Genomic DNA, 25540 nt, shown 5'->3' with positions numbered 1-25540 from the left:
CCCCCCCTCTGCTGCAGCCTCTCACCTTGTTACTTGCTACAAAGTTACAATGCACAGTCTGAGTGATCACTATAAATCACGTAATATCTCGCAGTTTATGGCTGTGTTCACAAACGTCTGACACAGACCAGCCCCCCCTGCTGCAGCCTATTTTTTTTGCTACTGTTGCAATGTACAGTCTGAGTGATCCTTATAAATCATGTAAATCCTGGTGCCTGTGCAGTTTATGGCTGTGTTCACAAATGTCTGACACAGATCAGACCCTGCTGCAGCCTCCCACCTTGCTACCTAGTTACAGTGTACAGTCTGATCAATGAGATGGATGAAGCACTCCTTCTTCTTCTTCCCTTCTGCATCCTCCTAGCCCAGGAATAGTCACCGGCCCGGATCTCCAGGATTGTGTCAGGAGAAAAGGAAAGTTAATAAATAATCCTCTTTAGATTGAATTCTTTTTTTGAAGCCTGACTATTGATAGCTGGCGCCTCCTAGTGTGTGAGCAAGAATCCTGCTGATAGGAGGAGAGAGCAGAGTGACAGAGAGATGAGCTCATCACTGCGCTGCTTCTCCTTTCACTGTCCATTCACAGGTTGGGGGCTGGTCCGGGATCTCCTGAGCTGGGAGGAAAGTCGTTGAATGATGCTGGCCATCACACCAAGGACATCTAGTGGCAGAAAATAAGTACCACTAGGGGGGGCGACTCTAGATTGAAGCTGAGTATTGCAGCAAAGATGCTTTTGTTATTTTATCATCACTGCGCTGCTTCTCCTTTCACTGTCCATTCATAGGTTATGGGCTGGTCCGGGAAGACTTGAGCTGGGAGGAAGGGAGGGCGTTGAATGATGCTGGCCATCACACTGAGGACATCTAGTGGCTGAAAATAAATACCACTGGGGAGGGGGGACTCTAGATTGTAGCTGAGTATTGCAGCAAAGGTTGATTTTATGATTTTATCATCACTGCGCTGCTTCTCCTTTCACTGTCAATTCACAGGTTGGGGGCTGGTCCGGGAAGACTTGAGTTGGGAAGAAGGTTGTTAAATAATGCTGGCCATCGAACTGAGGACATCTAGTGGCCACAGGGGGAACTCTAGATTGTAGCTGAGTATTGCAGCAAAGGTTGCTATTGTTATTTTATCTTCAATGCGCTGCTTTTCCTTTCACTGACCATTCACAGGTTGGGGGCTGGTCTGGGAAGTCCTGAGCTGGGAGGATGGGCGTTGAATGATGCTGGCCATCACACTGAGGATATCTAGTGCCCAAAAATAAGTGCCACTAGGGAGGGGGCGACTCTAGATTGAAGCTGAGTATTGCAGCAAAGGTGCTTTTGTTATTTTATCATCACTGCGCTGCTTCTCCTTTCACTGTCCATTCACAGGTTGGGGGCTGGTCCGGGATCTCCTGAGCTGGGAGGATGGGCTATGAATGATGCTGGCCATCACACCGAGGACATCTAGTGGCCACAGGGGGGAACTCTAGATTGTAGCTGAGCATTGCAGCAAAGGTGCTTTTGTTATTTTATCATCACTGCGCTGCTTCTCCTTTCACTGTCCATTCACAGGTTGGGGGCTGGTCCGGGATCTCCTGAGCTGGGAGGACGGGCTATGAATGATGCTGGCCATCACACTGAGGACATCTAGTGGCCACAGGGGGAAACTCTAGATTGAAGCTGAGTATTGCAGCAAAGATGCTTTTGTTATTTTATCATCACTGCGCTGCTTCTCCTTTCACAGGTTGGGGGCTGGTCCGGGATGTCCTGAGCTGGGAGGAAGGGAGTTGAATGATGCTGGCCATCGCACTGAGGACATCTAGTGGCCACAGGGGGGAACTCTAGATTGAAGCTGAGTATTGCAGCAAAGGTTGTTTTTGTTATTTTATCTTTGAATGTTTTCGTTATTTTTCCCGCCCCGGCGTTCGGCTCTAAGCGCCCCCGTCGCGGTTTGACATGCGGCTGCCATCGTCTCACATTCACGCGGCAGACGATAAAACAATGAAGGATAATTCCGACGTGTGAAATTGTAATCCTCTCATCTGTGAGAGACGAGTGTTTATTGTGTCACCTGATTATCTGTTTTTTTTTTATTATTATTTCTAGCGAAACGCAAAATAGTGGGTTTTTTTTTTTTCGCGCTCTCCTGGCGGCAGATGGTTCGGAGACGGGAGAGAGTGCGAACCGCGTTCTGCACAGGCTCAGGGACGCGACTTGATTACATTTAAATTTCACCAAACGTCCTATTCAGGGGGATAATTAGCAGTCCTTGGAAGTGGGGGGAGGGGGAGAAGTGCGAGCTTTGAATTTCCTGTTCCATTCTTTGCGTGGAAATGTCGCGTTTTCTGAGCTCGCTGTGTAATAATCAGAATCACACACGCAGTACGGAGGAGGGGGGGGAGGGGAGGAGCATCACACACACTCCCAGACAGGGGAGGGCGACGCTCGCTCAGCGACCAGCTGCGCGCTTCCCTGACATTTAAAAAGGGAAAATGTATCTTTCCAATGATCTCTTATCTAGAATTGTAATAGAGATCGGTGGGGAGAAGAACCTTGTTTTTTTTTTTTTTTTTTAATCTTGCTTTATTTAATTCCCAGTTATAGACACAGTGACAGTCATTATTACATCTGCATTCTCTGCTTCATCTCCATCCTTTGTGTGGCTACATTGTTTCTGTGCTTTCTCCTCACAACTCATTGAAAACAATGCCCTCCCTGTGTGGCTCCCGATGAATGAAGAGCTCCCTCTAGTGGCCAATCCACAGATCTCTGTATTTATTACAGCAGTGGTCTCCAAACTGCGTTCTGGGGGCCAGATGTGGCCCTTTGCTTGCTTTTATCCACCCCTTGGGGCCACTGCTTCATACACTGATACCAACAATGGGGCATTATTCCCCCACAACTGATACCAATGAAGGGACACAATTTCTCCCAATGACACCAACAATGGGGCCCAATAATACCAATGATGGGGGACAATTCCTCCCAGTGACACCAATGATGGGGCACAATTTCTCCCACTGATACCAACAATGGGGCCCAATTTTTTCCAATGACACCAGCGATGGGACACAATTTCTCCCAATGACATCAACAATGGGGAACAATTTCTCCCAATGACACCAACAATGGGGCCCAATAATGGGGCCCAATTCCTCCTAATGACACCAACAATGGGGCATTTCCCCCCCCCCGCAACTGATACCAATGAAGGGACACAATTCCTCTCAATAACACTAACGATGGGGCCCAATGATGGGACACAATTTCTCCCAATGACACCAACAATGGGGCCCAATGATGGGGCACAATTCTCCCAATGACACCAACAATGGGGCCCAATGATGGGGCACAATTTCTCCCAATGACACCAACAATGGGGCCCAATGATGGGGCACAATTCCTCCTAATGACACCAACAATGGGGCCCAATGATACCAATGATGGGGGACAATTCCTCTCAATAACACCAACAATGGGGCCCAATTTTTTCCAATGACACCAGCGATGGGACACAATTTCTCCCAATGACACCAACGATGGGGCCCAATAATGGGGCACAATTCCTCCTAATGACACCAACAATGGGGCATTTCCCCCCCGCAACTGAAACCAATGATGGGGGACAATTCCTCCTAATGACACCAACAATGGGGCCCAATTTCTTCCACTGATACCAACAATGGGGCCCAATTTTTTCCAATGACACCAGCGATGGGACACAATTCCTCCTAATGACACCAACAATGGGGCCCAATGATACCAATGATGGGGGACAATCAGGGCCCGATTTGGCTCCTCAGTAGCTCGGGGTTGGAGGAAGTCAATGGAGTTCACGTAGAGTAGCTCCATTCTCAACAAAATTGGGTCCCTCGAAAATCTATTGGGCCCCAAATTTCAGATATAAAGAGTCCAATAAGAGCCTCGGGCCAATAAAAATCTGGAATCCCATTGGCTGTCCTGGTCTGAGGAAACACTGATATGAACGGATGTTGGGCTCTTGGATCTTCTCGGGGCCCCTTACACCGGGAGACACGGAGATCCGTCCGACGATGAGCGGTGCCGAGTGACAACGAGTTCCGTGACCGCGCTATTTAAATAAACATCCCGCTTGTGAGAAATGGAGAGAAAATCATTTACCAAACTAATAAAAACAAAATGCAATATTGCGCAGAGCGCGGGAAGTGTGACTTTCATGTGGCTGATTCTAATCATTTATGTATTACAACCAATTCTGAGAGATGTAATTAATGTACGACGGGGGGGGGGGCCCTTGTGGTGCTCCGAGGTATCGCAGGCTCAAAGACTATGGTCAGAGACTGCAGACATGATACAGAAGATGGTCAGAGACTGCAGACATGATACAGAAGATGGTCAGAGACTGCAGACATGATACAGGAGATGGTCAGAGACTGCAGACATGATACAGGAGATGATCAGAGACTGCAGACATGATACAGGAGATGGTCAGAGACTGCAGACATGCTACAGGAGATGGTCAGAGACTGCAGACATGATACAGAAGATGGTCAGAGACTGCAGACATGATACAGGAGATGGTCAGAGACTGCAGACATGATACAGGAGAGGATCAGAGACTGCAGACATGATACAGAAGATGGTCAGAGACTGCAGACATGATACAGGAGATGATCAGAGACTGCAGACATGATACAGGAGATGGTCAGAGACTGCAGACTTAATACAGGAGATGGTCAGAGACTGCAGACATGATACAGGAGATGGTCAGAGACTGCAGACATGATACAGGAGATGATCAGAGACTGCAGACTTACTACAGGAGATGGTCAGAGACTGCAGACATAATACAGGAGATGGTCAGAGACTGCAGACATGATACAGGAGATGGTCAGAGACTGCAGACATGATACAGGAGATGGTCAGAGACTGCAGACATAATACACAAGATGGTCAGAGACTACAGACATGATACAAGGGATGGTCAGAGACTGCAGACATGATACAAGAGATGGTCAGAGACTGAAGACATAGTACAGGAGATGGTCAGAGACTGCAGACATGCTACAGGAGATGGTCAGAGACTGCAGACATGATACAGGAGATGGTCAGAGACTGCAGACATGCTACAGGAGATGGTCAGAGACTGCAGACATGATACAGGAGATGGTCAGAGACTGAAGACATGCTACAGGAGATGGTCAGAGACTGAAGACATGATACATGAGATGGTCAGAGACTGCAGACATGATACAGGAGATGGTCAGAGACTGCAGACATGATACAGGAGATGGTCAGAGACTGCAGACATGATACAGGAGATGATCAGAGACTGCAGACATGATACAGGAGATGGTCAGAGACTGCAGACATGCTACAGGAGATGGACAGAGACTGCAGACATGATACAGGAGATGGTCAGAGACTGAAGACATGCTACAGGAGATGGTCAGAGACTGCAGACATGATACATGGGCAGTATAGGGGCAGGCTAGGGTAGTATATGGACAGGCTAGGGTAGTATACAGACAGGCCAGTGTAGTATAGGGGCAGGTTGGGGTAGTATATAGACAGGTAGGGTAGTAAAGAAGAAGGCGGAGCAGCCCGGGAGGCGATGGTCATTAATTTGCTGGGTAAATAGAAGAGAAGGAGTGGCGGCCGCGGTTCTGTTTGCTGCCCCTCTCAAAGTGCTGCCTGGGTCCAGTTGACCCACTGGGACCCTTGGTAGGGCCGGCCCTGGGCCAGATCTCCAATGTTGTACCAAAAAAAAAAAAAACCTGCACAGAAAATAACTGACATTTTACTGAGCAGTAGAGTTATACTTTAATTACCCGCTGTGGAGTTCTTAAAAGCCGAAACGGCACGTGCGCCCCCCTCCCCCCTCAAGAAAAAAAATGAGGAATAAAGGAAAATTAACAAGATTTTAAACATATAGGTTAATCCCCGTAATAATCCCTCGCACGTTCTCCGAAATAATAATACGAGCGATTGCGTCTCAGCGGGGGCCGCCACTTCCCGCCCCCGGAGGGCCTCCAATTAGGGCTGCGCGATGAAGCAGAAAGGCAAATTGCATCGATTTGATCAGAAATTCTATTTTAATTAGAGAAGGAGGAGGAGTGACGACACTCCGGCGAGATCACGTCAGAAGCTAATTGCATTTGTCATCATTAATGCGAATAATGGCGAGCTTTAGGAGCGGCGCAAGAATAATAAAAATAATAATAGATCGTCGCCACTTCTTAAACATTTTTTCTTCTCCTTTTATTTCATTTTAACGAAGAAATACATTTTATAGCTTTGTAATAGCGGAGCCGTTCACATCTAGAAATTTAAGCCATTAACCGACCGCCGCACGATCATTTACTTCGACAGAATGGCGCGGCTGGGAAAATTGGCGTACGGGTACGTCCCCTTTAATTTGACGGCGTGCGGTCGCGTGCGCACCGCCGGCGGCGCATTAGCGACCCTGACGCGAGCTCCGTGCCCGTGGGACCCCTGGTCTTGATGTCCGCCGGTGTCCCGCGGTCGTGTCACGGAGCTGAAGAACGGGGAGAAGTCGGTGTAAACACAACGGGGTAGATCCACGTACAACGGCGCATTAATCCGCCGGGCGCAGCGTATCGAAGATCCGCTACGCCGCCGTAATTTTTTTATTTTTTCGAATCCTCAAAGAATTCGCGCCGTAAGTTACGGCGGCGTAGTGTGTCTTTGGCGGCGTAATGTTGCGGCATTCAAATCTCTGTGATGGGGGCGTGTTTTATGTAAATACGTTGTGACCCGACGTAAACAAAGTTTTTTTTTGAACGGCGCATGCGCCGTCCGTGGGGGTATCCCAGTGCGCATGTTTGAAATGAAACCGGAGCAAGCCAATGCCTATGACGGTGACGTCATTCTACGCAAATCCCTATTCGCGAACGACTTACGCAAACGACGTAAAAAATTCAAAATGCGAGGCGGGAACGACGGCCATACTTAACATTGAGTACGCCTTATAATAGCAGGGGTAACTATACGCCGGAAAAAGCCGAACGCAAACGACGTAAAAAAAAAATCGCTGGCCGGACGTACGTTCGTGGATCGCCGTAACTAGCTAATTTGCATACTCGACGCGGAATTCGACGGAAACGCCACCTAGCGGCCGCCGAAAAAATTGCACCTAAGATCCGACGGCGTACTAAGACGTACGCCTGTCGGTTTCCATCCGAGATGCCGTCGTATCTTGTTTTGTAGATACAAAACAAAGATACGACGCGCAAAATTTGAAATTACGCCAGCGTATCAAGAGATACGCCAGCGTAATTCTTTCGTGGATCTGGCCCAACATCTCCCCGTTCTTCCTAGTGACATGTCACTGATCGTCTGTTCCCTCTCATCGGGAGCAGCGATCAGTGATGTTTCCTTGTAATAGAAATGAATAAAGGTGACCCAATTTATTTATTTTTTATAAGGACAGTGTAAAAAAATTTAATAAAAAGTAAAAAAAAAAGATAAAAAATTGAAAGCGCCCCGTCCCGCCGAGCCCACGCACAGAAGCGAACGCATATGTAAGCCGCGCCCGCAGATGAAAGCGGTGTTCAAACCACACGTGTGAGGTATCGCCGCGAACGTCAGAGCGAGAGCAATAATTCTAGCACTAGACCTCCTCTGTATCTCAAAACTGGAAACCTGTAGACATTTTTAAACGTGGCCTATGGAGATTTTTAAGGGTCAAAGTTTGTCGCCATTCCACGAGCGTGACATGTTGGGTATCAATTTACTCGGCGTAACATTATCTTTTACAATATAAAAAAAAATTGGGCTAACTTTACTGTTGTCCTATTTTTTTTTTTTTATAAGGACAGTGTAATAAATAAAAATAAAAAGTAAAATAAATGAGAAAAAAAAATTGAAAGCGCCCTGTCGCGCCGAGCTCGCATAGGTAAGTCGCCCCCACAGATGAAAACGGCATTCAAACCACACATGTCCAAAAAATTGCACTTTTAAGACCGCTGTGCAAATACGGTGTGACATAAAGTATTGCAACGACCGCCATTTTATTCTCTAGGGTGTCTGAAAAAATATATATAATGGGGTAGATTCAGGTACATTTGCCCATTTCTTACGGAGGCGCAGCGCACCGTTTTGCCGCTGCGCTACGTTTGATTCACGGAGCAGTAGCTCCGTAAATTGCGTGGGCGCTCCTGAAAAATGCCCGGCGTAAGAGCGCGCAATTTAAATGCTCCCGTAGGGGGCGTGGATCATTTAAATTAGGCGCGTTCCCGCGCCAAACGTAGTGCGCATGCTCCGTCGGGAAACTTTCCCGACGTGCATTGCGGTAAATGACGTTGCAAGGACGTCATTTGCTTCAAAGTGAACGTGAATGGCGTCCAGTGCCATTCACGATTCACTTACGCAAACGACGTAATTTTTCGAAAACGCGACGGGTAAACGTAGAAACTTACAAAAAACTGAGAAGTGACCCAACGTTGCAATATGAAAGCAATTTGCAAATTTTAGTACAAGGAGGATATCGCTCGCAAGCCATCTCTATTAAGGAGAAAAAATACCTATTACCCAGCAGCAGCAGGATACCAACTATTTACACGTTACCCAAGATACATAAGGATATAGAAAACCCTCCTGGGAGGCCCATAGTAAATGGGATTGGCTCTATATCTTCACGTCTTGGTCAATTCCTGGACCATTACCTGCAAAAAAGTGTCACTGTCACAAAGGCCTACCTCAAAGACACTAAAGATTTACTTCTCCAATTAGAGGAAATAAACCTAGCAGGAAAGGACGAGATTTTTTTAGTAACAGCGGATGTGTCCTCACTATACACGGTAATACAGCACGACGATGCACTTTTAGCACTAAATTGGGCTCTGTGTGCAAGGGAAGATATAACTCATAACCTTAAAAAGTTTCTAAGAAACTGCTTGGACTTCTGCCTTAGCCATAACTATTTCTGGTATGATGGGTGTTTTTATTCACAGAAAAACGGCGTAGCCATGGGGGCTAAGTTTGCCCCCAGTATAGCCAATCTATTCATGGCAGAATGGGAAGATAAGTCCATTTTTAACCAGAGACCCAAGGAGCTATTGTTTTATCGGAGATATATTGATGATCTGTTTTTTATATGGGAAGGACCGCTTTTAACGTTGGAGACCTTTTTAAATTATCTTAATACCAACACCCTGAATATAGTTTTAACTAGTGAATACAATCAGCAGAGCATTCATTTTTTGGACCTGAATATTTATAGGAATGGTGACAGATTAGGTACTAAGGTGTATTTTAAACCTACTGATTCAAACAGTTATCTACCAACACACAGTGGACACCATCCTATGTGGCTTAGAAATATACCTAAGGGCCAATTTATGAGGGTCAAACGCAATTGCACTGAAGATACTGACTTCATCTCACAGGCCCTTGTTCTCAAAGATAAATTCATTGAAAAGGGATACAAGGACTCACACCTGGAAAAAATCATCAAAGACCTCTCTCTGATACCTAGAGCAAACTGTCTTCTGACAACTAGGTCTATGCCACCGAAAAACAAAAACACACATGAGTGGAGTTTTATTTCTGGATACCACAGCCAGTACAGGGAAGTAGAGAGAATTTTTAAAACTCATTGGCATATCCTGTTTTTAGACAAAATTTTAAGTACAGTTCTACCGACCAATCCTGGGTTTATATATAGAAAGGCTGTGAGCATCGGTGATAAGATTGTGAAGAAGGTGCTGGATGTCCCAAAGAAACCACCTTCCTTCTGGGACAAAGATTCATTTTTTCCATGTAGAAAATGTCTCCCCTGCAGAGAAGCTGACAGATCTAGAGGTCCCGTGGAAACCTTCACTTCTACATCTAACGGAATTGTATTCACTGTAAAAGACTTCATTACCTGTAATACCACCCACGTGGTTTACATGTTGGAGTGCCCATGCAGGCTATTATATATAGGAAGAACTAAACGTGCCCTAAAGGTCAGAATTGCTGAACACGTAGCAAATATTAAGTTGGGATATAAGGACCACAGTGTATCTCTCCACTTTAAACAGCATCACAACCAGGACCCAGCTGGTCTCAAATTTTGGGGTATTGACCACATTAAAGCATCATGGAGAGGTTCTAATATAGTAAGAGAACTCTCAAAACGTGAAACTGAGTGGATCTATGCCGTTGATACTTTATTGCCAAAAGGCCTCAACGTTGAACTAGATATAAACTGCTTTATCAGTGACTCTTAAACTACCTATTAGGCAGTCCACAACAATACATCTCTCAATGACCCTTATTTTTTCGAGGGGGGCACATATATACACAGATTCATCTGTGTTATTTCTCCTTGTTTTGGAAATTTTTATGGGTCTGATCTGATTGATGGTTTTTTATTGATGCTTTATCGGCCTTTTTTTACCTCCCTATTTTTATATTGTGTTTTATACCTACCTTTTTTTATATATTTATATGTTTATAATTTTTATAAATCTATTTTTATATAGATTTTTATATATATATATATATATATATATATATATTTCTTGGCACATTTATTATGTTTTATTTATTTATATATGTCTACACACACATATATATGTGTCTGTCTGCTACCAATCCCTTTTCCTGTATACCTCGAATTGGTCCTCTTTCTTCTCGATACTAACATTTTTTTAATCATCCCCCCTTTTTTATAAAAATATTTATTATCATATATAGTATTATTTTTATAATATATTATTATATTTATTTGCTGCAACATGGTCCCACTGCGGCACTTATTTATTGGCGCTATAGGTGCTTCTAATGAGAAATATCTAATGGGTATGTTTTTAGCTCATGTATTTCTACGATCACCACAACTCAATATGCTATAACCAGGAGTAACGCTATATATTATACAATTACCATATTAAAAGTCAGTAGGATTTAAACATGTGACAAATTCCACAGATGACACTTTTAATCTGTAATCTGTAAATGGTCTTTTTGTTTTCAACAATCTTTGTCACAAAGCTACTGCTCTTGAATGACCTTTTATTTATTTATTTATTTTGCTCTGTCCCCCAAATATTTATATAGACACTAATAACACTTTCCTACATCTTTGGTGTAGTATCTGGAATGACCGAATCTTTAATATACATGTTGCTAAACCAAGTCTGTGGAAACAACCTTTTCCATCCTTTGATGATTGGATGTGGTAGGCACGGCTTTCAGATAGTTGTTACATACTCTACTTGTCTATTTGCATAACTCCCGCCCATGCCTTCTATGATTGGCTGAGCGGACTTTCCCTAGTTTTGTCATTTATTTCTGAATCATACGTATTCATTTCTGAATCATACGTTTTTATAACCAATGCTGGATTGCTGAAATTATTTACAAATAGTTTCCCCCGTGATCTTAATTGTTATAAGCATCCAGTTTGCGGATATTTTTGAGAGACATAGTTCTCGATTAAAAGTGCAGCCGTTTACTAGTCCACAATCCCCTATTCTTTCCCTAATCGGTATAGCTGATGCTTATCCCTCCTCTTGGTCTGGCGTGCACCTATCATGTCCGGGGGGCGGATCATGCGCATCCAATAGCTGTCTCCGACGGGTTACAAAGGGATAGTGACAGCGCTGTGTAGCCACGCCCTCTGTTGAAGTCGGAAGTGACGAAACGCGTCAGGGCGTGGCTACAACAGCGCAACACGGAAGCCTACCTGCAGTCTACAAACCATCCACTTGTTTGCCAGCGTTAGAAGCACTCGTGCGGCCCCTGGTGTCCATAGGACGGAGACGACAGCAGACATCAGCAGAGAATACAGGCTTGCTTTTTTGTTCATTCTTAGTTATTTTCCTTTTGACCGTCACAGAGGAATTTGAGGATCATTTGAAGGAGTGCTTGTGAGTTCTAAACATCCCCTTTACAGGCTGCGTCAAGCCTTTTTTTCAGAAGTGGGCACTCTCACAGCATATGGGTGAATCTTAAATAGATTTGAGGGTGCACTTCCACCTATTTTTTGATCACCCAGCACTTCACATCTGTATCTTCAACAGAAACCTCTCTTTTGGGGTTATTTATCACTTTATTACACAGCGCTGTTTTTATCATTTTTGAACCATAGTTCTTTTTATTTGATACTTTGTTTTTAAACGTAGCATTGGCTGCCTCTGCTAATAGCAGGGGCAGCCTTACGCAAAAATCGATGTACGCAAACGACGTAAACTGCGTACGCAGGGCGCGTGTACGGTTGTGAATCGGCGTTAGTATGCAATTTGCATACTATACGCTGACCACTACGGGAACGCCACCTAGCGGCCTGCGTAAGAATGCAGCCTAAGATATGACGGCATAAGAGCCTTATGCCGCGCATATCTTAGGCTGCAGTCGGCGTATCGAGGTTCCTAAATCAGGAGCATTCGATACGCCGGCACAAGTAAGCAATTGCGCTGCGTAACTATGGTTACGCAGACGCAATTGCTCTCTGAATCTACCCCAATGCTTGGGGGGGTTCTAAATAATTTTGTAGCAAAAAAAAAAGTCAAAAAAATAGTCTGAGTCCTTAATTAGTTAAGCAGTAAAAGGCGCGTAGAACTTTTTCAAATAATCGCCTTTTTCTCTCCCGACAAAGGTGGACAAAACCGTGATTTAGGATTCTGAACAGGAAAAGATACCTCGTTAAACATGGCCGCCGCAGTAAAGCAAGCGGAACGCGGGGACCTGAGCGGAATTCTGATTCTGTTCTGCATCCAGCACAATACGCCGGTTCCAAATGAAAGAACATTAGCTAAGCATATTGTTAACTGGGAAATGAAATGGAAAGAGTCTCGGCTTCTCAGAGAGAGAGAAGGAAATCTAATCCCGAGGTCAACGCGTTTAGGATCCGGTCCTTTATTAAAGCTGACCTCCGGGCAAACAGCTGAGATACCTACAGTATATGCAGTGCCGGGACCAGGTCACCTAGAGCCTGGGGCGAAAATACCAAATTTGCCCCCCCAAGACGTTTTATATGTCAGCCTTCCCCCCAAAAAAGGTGAAGCAGCATAGACGGGCGCACAGGGTTTGCCAGGCGTGCCTGGGCACACCCTAATCACCCCGTGTGGCACAGATTCCCCCTGTTAAACCCCCGATATTTCTGCAAAGCCCCCTAACGACCCGTAAAAAAATTGTAACAAAAAAATTAATTGTAACAAAATAATATAAAAGTAAATAATAAAAATAAAAACTACTGTCACCATCCACTTCCCTACTGACACCAATCTTTGCTCTACTGACATCGTCCACTGCTCTACTGACACCGTCCTCTGCTCTACTGACACCGCCCACTGCTCTACTGACACCGCCCACTGCTCTACTGACACCGTCCACTGCCCCACTGACACCGTCCACTGCCCTACTGACACCGTCCACTGCCCTACTGACACCGCCCACTGCTCTACTGACACCGTCCACTGCCCCACTGACACCGTCCACTGCCCTACTGACACCGTCCACTGCCCTACTGACACCGTCCACTGCTCTACTGACACCATCCACTGCCCTACTGACACCGCCCACTGCTCTACTGACACCGCCCACTGCTCTACTGACACCATCCACTGCCCTACTGACACCGCCCACTGCTCTACTGACACCATCCACTGCTCTACTGACACCATCCACTGCCCTCCTGACACCGTCCACTGCTCTACTGACACCGTCCACTGCCCTACTGACACCATCCACTGCTCTACTGACACCGTCCACTGCTCTACTGACACCGTCCACTGCCCTCCTGACACCGTCCACTGCTCTACTGACACCGTCCACTGCCCCACTGACACCGTCCACTGCCCTACTGACACCGTCCACTGCCCTACTGACACCGTCCACTGCTCTACTGACACCGTCCACTGCCCTCCTGACACCGTCCACTGCCCTACTGACACCGCCCACTGCTCTACTGACACCATCCACTGCCCTACTGACACCATCCACTGCTCTACTGACACCATCCACTGCCCTACTGACACCATCCACTGCTCTACTGACACCGTCCACTGCTCTACTGACACCGTCCACTGCCCTCCTGACACGTCCACTGCCCTACTGACACCGTCCACTGCTCTACTGACACCGTCCACTGCCCCACTGACACCGTCCACTGCCCTACTGACACCGTCCACTGCTCTACTCACACCGTCCACTGCCCTACTGACACCGTCCACTGCTCTACTGACACCGTCCACTGCTCTACTGACACCATCCACTGCTCTACTGACACCGTCCACTGCCCTCCTGACACCATCCACTGCTCTACTGACACCGTCCACTGCTCTACTGACACCGTCCACTGCTCTACTGACACCGTCCACTGCTCTACTGACACCGTCCACTGCTCTACTGACACCGTCCACTGCCCTCCTGACACCGTCCACTGCTCTACTGACACCGTCCACTGCTCTACTGACACCATCCACTGCTCTACTGACACCGTCCACTGCTCTACTGACACCATCCACTGCTCTGCTGACACCGTCCACTGCTCTACTGACACCGTCCACTGCTCTACTGACACCGTCCACTGATCTACTGACACCATCCACTTCCCTACTGACACCGTCCACTGCTCTACTGACACCGTCCACTGCTCTACCGACACCATCCACTTCCCTACTGACACCGTCCACTGCTCTACTGACACCGTCCACTGCTCTACTGACACCGTCCACTGCTCTACTGACACCGTCCACTGCCCTACTGACACTCTCCACTTCCCTACTGACACCGTCCACTGCTCTACTGACACCGTCCTCTGCCCTCCTGACACCGTCCACTGCCCTCCTGACACTGTTCGCTGGGCTTCGGTGGCGACTTCCCCCTGCTCTCCACGGGAATCACAGCGCCTTCCGTGTCCTCCCTCCTCCTCAGCAGCCAAATGGGACTCTTCTCTTTTCGGCCAATCAGAAAACGGGTCTCAGACCTGCTTCTGATTAGCCAGATCGAGGATCAGTGTTTCAATAGCAAAAATGAATTCTCTGTTGTAACAATGGAATTTTGCCCCATCATTGGTGTCAGTGGGAGGAATAGTGTCCCATCATTGGTATCAGTGGGAGGAATAGTGTCCCATCATTGGTGTCAGTGGGAGGAATAGTGTCCCATCATTGGTATCAGTGGGAGGAATAGTGTCCCATCATTGGTGTCAGTGGGAGGAATAGTGTCCCATCATTGGTGTCAGTTGGAGGAATAGTGTCCCATCATTGGTGTCAGTGGGAGGAATAGTGCCCCATCATTGGTATCAGTGGGAGGAATAGTGTCCCATCATTGGTGTCAGTGGGAGGAATAGTGTCCCATCATTGGTGTCAGTGGGGGGAATAGTGTCCCATCATTGGTGTGTGTGGGGGGAATTTTGCCCCATCATTGGTGTCAGTGGGAGGAATAGTGTCCCATCATTGGTGTCAGTGGGAGGAATAGTGTCCCATCATTGGTGTCAGTGGGAGGAATAGTGTCCCATCATTGGTGTCATTAGGAGGAATTATGCCCCTTCATTGGGATCAGTGGGGGGGGGGGATTTTGCCCCATTGTTGGTACCAGTGGATAGAATAGTCCACCAAGGCCAGATAAAAACAAACCAAGGGCCACAGTTTGGAAAGCATTGCCCTAGACGAGCCTAGAGAGGTTTCAAGTCAACAATAAAAGCCTGCAGATGTGGTCAAGTTCATTATTTATTTATTTAAACGCCTTTAACTTAAAACCCAAATTGATTTTTAACCAAACCCCTAAAAGTGCTAAACTTACCAAAATTCCCACCGCCGGCACCCTTCCAGTCCTGATCCGAATGCAACAACCCCCCCCCCCCCCTCTCTCTCCCGCCGCCAAATGCAGCATCTTTGCATAATTAATTCATTGGATCTATAAGTAGAAATCCATCTATAAAAGTTCTGAAATATCAGGAAGGGTGTTTACAGATCACATTAATATTTATATGGCACACATGAAAGATCCCCCCCCCCCCATGGGGAAGACCCCCCCCGACTTCAGCTTACCATACACTCCATATCACAAGAAGACAAATGCCTCCCGCGAAGCACGCCATGAAATATTCTAGGACGTCCAACAACTTCTCATAAACCTTTTATAAGAAAAGGCCATTGATGGAGAAATTTAGCAGCACCGGCGTCAGTAAAATCTCTAATCCCATCCATACAAGTATTGTCTATACGATAAGACCTGTGTGTTCTTCCTTAAATATTGGTGTCCTGTGTGTATTTCAATTCTGTGCAGTGATCCTTCATAAAACTTCTCCTCTAATGAAGACCACTCCCTGCTGCTCTCTCTCCTTGTGCAGGGTGACTGGTCTTGTCTCCGCCCCCTTCCTGTAATTTTCTGCTGATAGCCTGTAGAGGGTGGAGCCTGCCGGGCCCCTCCCGCAGCTCTGCTCTCACCTTGTGCAGGGTGACTGGTCTTGTCTCCCTCCCCTCCTGTAATTTTCTTCTGCCAGCCTGTAGAGGGTGGAGCCTGCCAGACCCCTCCCACAGCTCTGCTCTCTCTCTCTCTCTCTACATGTGCAGGATGACTGGTCTTGTCTCTGCCCCCTCCTGTAATTTTCTTCTGCCAGCCTGTAGAGGGTGGAGCCTGCCAGGCTCCTCCCACAGCTCTGCTCACTCTCTCCTTGTGCAGGGTGACTGGTCTTAACTCCGCCCCCTCCTGTAATTTTCTGCAGGCAGCCTGTAGAGGGTGGAGCCTACCGGGCCCCTCCCACAGCTCTGCTCTCTCTCTCCATGTGCAGGGTGACTGGTCTTGTCTCCGCCCCCTTCCTGTAGTTTTCTGCAGGAAGCCTGTAGAGGGTGGAGCCTACCGGGCCTCTCCCACAGCTCTGCTCTCTCCTTGTGCAGGGTGACTGGTCTTGTCTCCGCCCCCTTCCTGTAATTTTCTTCTGCCAGCCTGTAGAGAGTGGAGCCTGCTGGGCCCCTCCCACAGCTCTGCTCTATCTCTCTCCTTGTGCAGGGTGACTGGTCTTTTCTTCGCCCCCCTCCTGTAGTTTTCTGCAGGAAGTCTGTAGAGGGTGGAGCAGGTCAGGCCCCTCCCACAGCTCTGCTTTCTCTCTCTCTCTCCTTGTACATGGTGACTAAGGATGAGCTCCAGCGTGTTCGCATAGTACACGTGCAGAGCCCGCCAGGAAGTGTGCGCGGCGCTGTGCTAATCACAGCCAGGGAGACATTTCCCGATGCACGGCTGCAGAGATCGGGAAATGTCTCCCTGGCTGTGATTAGCGCATCGCCGTGCAGACTTCCTGGCAGGCTCTGCACATGTACTATGCGAACACGCCGGAGCTCATCCTTAATGGTGACTACTTTTGTCTCTGCCCCCTCCTGTAGTTTTCTGCAGGAAGACTGTAGAGGGTGGAGCCTGCTGTGCCTCTCCGACAGCTCTGCTCTCTCTCTCCATGTGCAGGGTGGCTGGTCTTGTCACCGCCCCCCTCATCCATGCATGGATTCCAATAGGGCAGATTGCAATTAGCGGACCTCCAGCTGTTGCAAGTCCCATGAAGCCTCTGCCTCTGGGTGTCATGCTTGTGGCTGTCAGAGTCTTGCTATGCCTCATGGGACTTGTAGTTCTGCAACAGCTGGAGGTCCTCTAAATGCATATCCCTGCAATAGTGGATTCCTCTGGAAAGGCTGTCCACAAGAGTTGAAGCTGTTATAGCCGCAAAGGGCGGGGCCAACTCAATATTGAACCCTCCGGACTAAGACTGGGGTGCCATTAAAGTTCATGTGTGTGTAAAGGCAGGCGTCCCAATACTTTTGGTAATATCGTGTATCTGTTATGGTGATCATGCGATTGGTAAACACATTGGTTGGTTTCCTAGCATTGGTCAGGACTAGAAGATAAAAATGACAAATTCACGCTCCTAGCTGTCAAACGGAATGTAGATTAATGTTCTCCTGTCACAGGAACACGCAGACGTCTCGGGGTTAACCAACGCATTCAAACCCGAGGACCAAATGTGACTTTCCTGCTATGACTTCTGGAATGCAATATGAGTGATATTCAGGACCCGTGCCAGAAGATAGAAGAATTCACAAACAAAACCACTACATTAAGTCTGCTCATTAAATTCTAATGAGATTTGATTGCAACATTTTAATAAATGAAAACAAAAAAAAAATATTAAATAGCTATTTTGCAAGCTTCAGTTACTGGAAATTTCTTAGAGTTTGCTCTGAATGAAGGCTGGCGCATTTTCAGGATGTTATTAAATTTATTAGTAGCACATAGGCATTGATCCCATAAATTAAAAAAAAAATGTTTTAAGATGCTGTAAAAAAGACAAAGAGACAAGTAGAAGGGAAGAAAGAAAAATCAGTTCAATGGAAAATGCTACTTGTATGCTTTCGAATAGTGGGAGGAAACCAAAAATTGAGAAGAACATCCACTCTCTATGTTGAAGGTGTCTCTGGTGGGAATGCAAGACAAGTGTAAGACAAGTTCAAACCACAAAGTCACCATGGCTCTATAAAAGCCCATGGGCTTGGTGTTGGATGAGGGTCTACTCATCCAACACTCTCTGGAGACTCAAACTGAAGAACCACCATCGTAAAGTAACTCTATCAGTCTCCTCTATCCACTACACTTTGCATCAGAATCACTGTCCTAAGTGGAGAATCTTTCAACTTCATGAAGAGATTATCCGTAAATGTGAAACAAGTGGTAGCATCAAAAGTATTCGTTTATTATAAGTATTATTATTTTTGCACCCATGCAAGTACTACCAGTTTGGGTTTGGTAGGGTGTAAGTGAAAATTGATACTACCCTACCAGTATGGGTTGGGAATGGTGGAAGTGAAATAAAAGATTACCAGTGTAGGTTGGGAAGGGTGGAAGTGAAAATAAGTGCTACCAGTGTAGGTTGGGAAGGGTGGAAGTGAAAATAAGTATTACCAGTTTGGGTTGGGAAGGATGGAAGTGAAAATGGGTACTACCAGTTTGGGTTGGGAAGGTTGGAAGTGAATATAAGTATTACCAGTTTGGGTTGGGAAGGGTGGAAGTGAAAATAACTACTACCAGTTTGGGTTGGGAAGGATGGAAGTGAAAATAAGTATTACCAGTTTGGGTTGGGAAGGATGGAAGTGAAAATAAGTATTACCAGTTTGGGTTGGGAAGGTTGAAAGTGAATATAAGTATTACCAGTTTGGGTTGGGAAGGGTGGAAGTGAAAATAAGTACTACCAGTTTGGGTTGGGAAGGGTGGAAGTGAAAATAAATATTACCAGTTTGGGTTGGGAAGGGTAGAAGTGAAAATAAGTATTACCAGTTTGGGTTGGGAAGGGTAGAAGTGAAAATAAGTATTACCAGTTTGGGTTGGGAAGCGTGGAAGTGAAAAGTGCTACCAGTTTGAGTGGGAAGGGTGGAAGTGAAAATAAGTATTACCAGTTTGGGTTGGGAAGCATGGAAGTGAAAACAAGTATTACCAATTTGGGTTGGGAAGGATGGAAGTGAAAATAAGTGTTACCAGTTTGGGTTGGGAAGGATGGAAGTGAAAATAAGTATTACCAGTTTGGGTTGGGAAGGATGGAAGTGAAAATAAGTATTACCAGTTTGGGTTGGGAAGGATGGAAGTGAAAATAAGTATTACCAGTTTGGGTTGGGAAGGATGGAAGTGAAAATAAGTGCTACCAGTTTGGGTTGGGAAGGATGGAAGTGAAAATAAGTATTACCAGTTTGGGTTGGGAAGGGTGGAAGTGAAAATAAGTGCTACCAGTTTGGGTTGGGAAGGGTGGAAGTGAAAATAAATACTACCAGTTTGGGTTGGGAAGGGTGGAAGTGATAATAAGTGCTACCAGTTTGGGTTGGGAAGGGTGGAAGTGAAAATAAGTGCTACCAGTTTGGGTTGGGAAGGGTGGAAGTGAATATAAGTATTACCAGTTTGGGTTGGGAAGGATGGAAGTGAATATAAGTATTACCAGTTTGGGTTGGGAAGGATGGAAGTGAAAATAAGTATTACCAGTTTGGGTTGGGAAGGGTGGAAGTGAAAATAAGTATTACCAGTTTGGGTTGGGAAGGATGAAAGTGAAAATAAGTGCTACCAGTTTGGGTTGGGAAGGATGGAAGTGAAAATAAGTGCTACCAGTTTGGGTTGGGAAGGGTGGAAGTGAAAATAAGTGCTACCAGTTTGGGTTGGGAAGGATGGAAGTGAAAATAAGTATTTCCAGTTTGGGTTGGGAAGGGTTGGAGTGAAAATAAGTGCTACCAGTTTAGGTTGGGAAGGGTGGAAGTGAAAATAAGTGTTACCAGTTTAGGTTGGGAAGGGTGGAAGTGAAAATAAGTGTTACCAGTTTGGGTTGGAAAGGATGGAAGTGAAAATAAGTGCTACCAGTTTAGGTTGGGAAGGGTGGAAGTGAAAATAAGTGTTACCAGTTTGGGTTGGGAAGGATGGAAGTGAAAATAAGTATTACCAGTTTATGTTGGGAAGGGTGGAAGTGAAAATAAGTATTACCAGTTTGGATTGGGAAGGGTGGAAGTGAAAATAAGTATTACCAGTTTGGGTTGGGAAGGATGGAAGTGAAAATAAGTGCTACCAGTTTGGGTTGGGAAGGGTGGAAGTGAAAATAAGTATTGCCAGTTTAGGTTGGGAAGGGTGGAAGTGAAAATAAGTGTTACCAGTTTGGGTTGGGAAGGATGGAAGTGAAAATAGGTATTACCAGTTTGGGTTGGGAAGGATGGAAGTGAAAATAAGTATTACCAGTTTGAGTGGGAAGGGTGGAAGTGAATATAAGTATTACCAGTTTGAGTTGGGAAGGATGGAAGTGAAAATAAGTGTTACCAGTTTGAGTGGGAAGGATGGAAGTGAAAATAAGTATTACCAGTTTGGGTTGGGAAGGATGGAAGTGAAAATAAGTATTACCAGTTTGGGTTGGGAAGGGTGGAAGTGAAAATAAGTATTACCAGTTTAGGTTGGGAAGGGTGGAAGTGAAAATAAGTGCTACCAGTTTGAGTGGGAAGGGTGGAAGTGAAAATAAGTATTACCAGTTTGGGTTGGGAAGGGTGGAAGTGAGAATAAGTATTACCAGTTTGGGTTGGGAAGGGTGGAAGTGAAAATAAGTGCTACCAGTTTGGGTTGGGAAGGGTGGAAGTGAATATAAGTGCTACCAGTTTGGGTTGGGAAGGATGGAAGTGAAAATAAGTATTACCAGTTTGAGTGGGAAGGGTGGAAGTGAATATAAGTGCTACCAGTTTGGATTGGGAAGGGTGGAAGTGAAAATAAGTATTACCAGTTTGGGTTGGGAAGGGTGGAAGTGAGAATAAGTATTACCAGTTTGGGTTGGGAAGGGTGGAAGTGAAAATAAGTGCTACCAGTTTGGTTTGGGAAGGGTGGAAGTGAAAATAAGTATTACCAGTTTGGGTTGGGAAGGGTGGAAGTGAAAATAAGTATTACCAGTTTGGTTTGGGAAGGGTGGAAGTGAAAATAAGTATTACCAGTTTGAGTGGGAAGGATGGAAATTTAGAGGATATTTCATTCACCTGATCTCACTTTTCCTTGCTACAATAATACACTTCGGCTTGATCGAGGAGCACCCCTGCCTGAATTTGGATAGGAAAGGAGCAAAGCCTACCCTTCCTAGTCAGTCCAGGCAACTGCAAGTTCCTTTAGATGATGGGCATGTTAGCAGCCCTTCCATTCAGAAACTCAGCCAATTTTTTTTCCATGGTCTATACTTAGAGATCTAAGCAGCTCCGCCATTAGAAGTAAATGAAATCTTTTCTTGAAGTTGGAATGAAGTTTATTTAACACTTTCATAAATGGGGCTCAGAAATGGCAAATCCAATAATGTAAAGCAATTTGCACATTTCTTCCAGCAGCCGAGAGAAGAAGTTGAAATGATTCACAAACGCAGCGAGGAACCTTGGATTGAAATAATTAGTCTCGGAGGTAATTTCCCATTGTTTGCCACCAGTAAGGACATTATTGCTGCACACTCTTTGATGTCATAATTCTGTATTTGGAATAGACTGCAAGCTGGTAGGGGATAATTCCCATTATTAGAAAATGAGGGAAATGTCTGAGATATATACGGTTACGGCTGCAGAGAGCTATGGGAGCGTGCCGCGGCCAGCCTCCGAATCTTCTGTGCTGCAGACCAGGTGTTGGGGAGACATCAAAGCAATTACTGCAAAGATGTCTGTGTGTTCTAGGAGACGACAAGTGCATCCTGGGAAATTCTCAGAGTGGCAATCTTACGTCTGCTTAACGGGGCATTTCAACGCATGCCATGCTGTTTTCAGACAATGCGATAGTAACAAAACGACCACTTTGTAATATACTGAGTATTGTTAGGGAAAGGAGGCTGCAGGGATGAGTATGAGGAATCGCACACGAGGGATCTATTTGTTACTGTTCTAAGTGATCGAGGAAAGATTTGACATGTTCCATCAAAAGTTAACCCTTTGGGTTGTGCGACAAAGTGTATAATACAGTCAACCCTTGAGGTTATGAAGGTAGGATGGTCAAGAAGGAGGAGCAGCCAGCTCGGGAAGCGGTGGTGGGCAGTGACGGAGGTTCCGTAGGTTGCTGTAGCCTGACCATGAGGGAACGGTTCGGGACGGTACAGTTTGGAAGGGTTAGAATGGTCCGGCCTATTCAGAGAGTTTCCACTGCAAGTCGGACCACCAGGGGCCATACTGGGTTTAGAAAAAATGCCTAGCGTGGCGTCACACTAGTGTGACAAGAAACGTGACGCTACAAACAACAACAACAATGGAGGTCATCCAGCAGCTTGTCTTTTCTCTACTTGCCTTTTGGTTCTTTGTAGTTAAAATACATGCCGCACTGTATGAGAGAGTGGCAATGAGAAACACAGCAGAAAAGAAAACTTCTAGCTTGGATATGGGTTTTGTGCTTTCTTATGACGTGAGCATTGACAGTTTTCTGCCTGCCAATCAGTGGAATGTATCGTGTGATGCCAGTAGCTCCGCCCTAACCGTACCGTACCATTTCCTATGGCCCCACATCTGAAGCAGGACCATGAATGGTGCGGTATGGTTCAGTTGCATGAGCCGCAGGGGCTGACTGACAATTCATGGGGCCCCCGCGCAGTAGAAGATTATGGGGCCCCCGGGCTTACAGATGGCCACCACGCCAGGAGGCAGTGCAGAGGCGGGGCAGCTAAAATCTCGGGATTTTCACATCAAAAGCATGTTGGTTTCGGACATATCAGGGACACACCCCCCCTTCCCAAAAATCGGCTTGTGCTGTAATGAATCACAGCACAGTGATTGGACACAAGAGGCGGGATTTATGATTTCCCCAATCACAAGCAGGGGGCGGGGATTGTGCTCCTCCAGGCATTCCCGACCAGGACAAGTACTGTCAGTGAGTAAAGCGGCGATGTGGCGGCCTTTTTTGGGGGCATCAGATTGGCCCAGGGGGGGGGGGGGCTGTGTCAGTTTCATTCTGGAATGAAGGTGCCCGGGACAGACCTGCAAAATGCGGGACTGTCCCAGGCAATCCGGGACACGTGGTCACCCTACGCTCCACCGAAGGTCCGGGGGGGGGGGGGTTGTTCGCTGCCCCCCCCCCCCAAAAAAAAACACCAGCAGCCACGAGGTACCGCTACAATAACAATATAGGAAATGCCTTTGTGGGGGGGCAATGAGAGGGCTTCAATTCTGCCAAGTTGCTTCCAGTCCACCGCCTGAGCTAACAAACTGTCTCTTCTGAGTGCAGAGCGTCAGCTCAAATGTCAGCCGTGTGCAAAGTAAGTAAAGCTGAAAAAGAGGAAAGATGTTAAGTAATAATACCGCGCGGCTTTAATGCGGCTGAATATTCAAAAAAAATCAATTTTCCGTAAGTCCCACATCCTTCTGTGGCTGTCAAATGTGCACATGCTCAGTGACAGTGAAGAGACAAGACATCAAAAAATGGAAAGTGGGGGAGTCGAGAGAGTTGAGAGTGCGGAGTGCGGAGTACACTCGGCTTATTAAAAAAAAGGAAAGAAAGAAATGACAGTTCATTTCTGAACTCAGAAAGGAGGAAATAAAGAAAATAAATATATCGTGAGAACGGTAACGCATTATCCAGCTAATAATAAACTCTAAAGTCGCGTTCCGCCGAGCAGAAGGCAAAGTTCAGGAACACAAAGGCGCGGTAACCGCGCAGCAACAATCACACAGGTGCCCCGAGATGCGTAGAAAAAAAAAAAACACTTTCCGGCCGCGATTTCTAATTTTCAATTACCCATGCACGGCTCCCCCGGGGTGTCCGGGGTATAAATCCCAAATTAGCCCGTGGTAGCTTGTCATCCGGCTGACAGCCAGAACTGACTGCGAAGATTCAATCCTGGTCCCGAGGGATCGCTGCCACAAATTGACACTAATTGCCTCTCTACTTGACAGTCTAGGCCGGGAAAAACAAGAAGTTACTGGGCGGCGACGCTCCTCTGCGTCACCCCTGGAGCCGGGCGGCGAGGGAGACGCGGGAGGAAAGAGCGAAGGCTTATTTAATGCAGCTGGTGTCATCGTTTTTTTGTGAGCTGTAGGCCCGACCTGGATTCCGAACATTAAAAACGCAGTTACGGGCAAAATAAATAATGAGATTTTACGGTGAAAGTCTGCCACTGTCTTCAACGCAGATTTTTCCTCTTTTTTTTTTTATTACGCCATTAACTCCTTGGAGCTGCGCCTCCCGGGCCCTTTAAGGGGTTTAGGATGCCTGGAGGCGGGGTTTATGATCATGTGACTGTCCTGATTGGCTGTCACGATGGTCACATGATCTAAAAACTCCTGATTGTGAGCTTTCCTTTAGCCGCCGGTAACTCTACCAGAAGCATGCAGGACGTGCACTCTCGGCACGCAAATATGTGGCGACTCTGCGCCAAGGCCCACCCAACGAGAGGCCGCATATGTCAGGTCACCTGAGTCCAGGTGACAGATGCACTCCGTAGGAGTCAGGAGTGCACCGCTAAGGTAGTGGACCCTAGGACTGACTGCTGCTGATGGAACTCTGGGAGGTTCCACTGGAGCACCAACACAGATCCCACAGGGAGCTAGAGCATAGATTCCCCAGGGCAGGGCCATCTTAATAGCATCATGGGCCCCTGGGCAAAGTAATGCTCTGGGGCCCCTACAATGATGACAGTGCAGGTAAACAGACATCAAGTAGGCAGGAGGCAGACTACCTCCCCTGTGTATCTATCACTCTCAGTGCCATCATGGGGCCCCCAATTACGCGGCAGCGTGGGCTCAAGGACCAGCTGCTTTGGGGAAAGTGCAGGGGCCCCCCATGGAGCTAGGGCCCCTGGGCAGTGCCCAGGTGTGCCCTCTCATTAAGACAGCCCTGCCCCAGGGCGCGGAGTCTAAGAGCCAGCAGGTGTTCACCAGAGCCTCTAGTGGTGAGCATGGACTGCGCTGCAACTGGCTCCAGGTCGCGGCCCCCAGGGTCTCCCAGCCCATGCTCACGGTAGACTACAGGAGAAAGAGGAAGGAAGCAGCAGCCTGGAACAACAAGGATAGTCAGGAGATTAGCCAAAAGGTCAGGGCAACAAGTAGACAGGGATAGTCGAAGAACACGCCAAAGGTCAAGGTATGAAGCAGACGAGGACAGTCAAAAACAAGCCAAAGTCGGT

The sequence above is a fragment of the Rana temporaria genome, chromosome 11 (assembly GCF_905171775.1).
Source record: "Rana temporaria chromosome 11, aRanTem1.1, whole genome shotgun sequence".
NCBI lineage: Eukaryota > Metazoa > Chordata > Amphibia > Anura > Ranidae > Rana > Rana temporaria.
Note: the sequence above shows the minus strand (reverse complement) of the source record.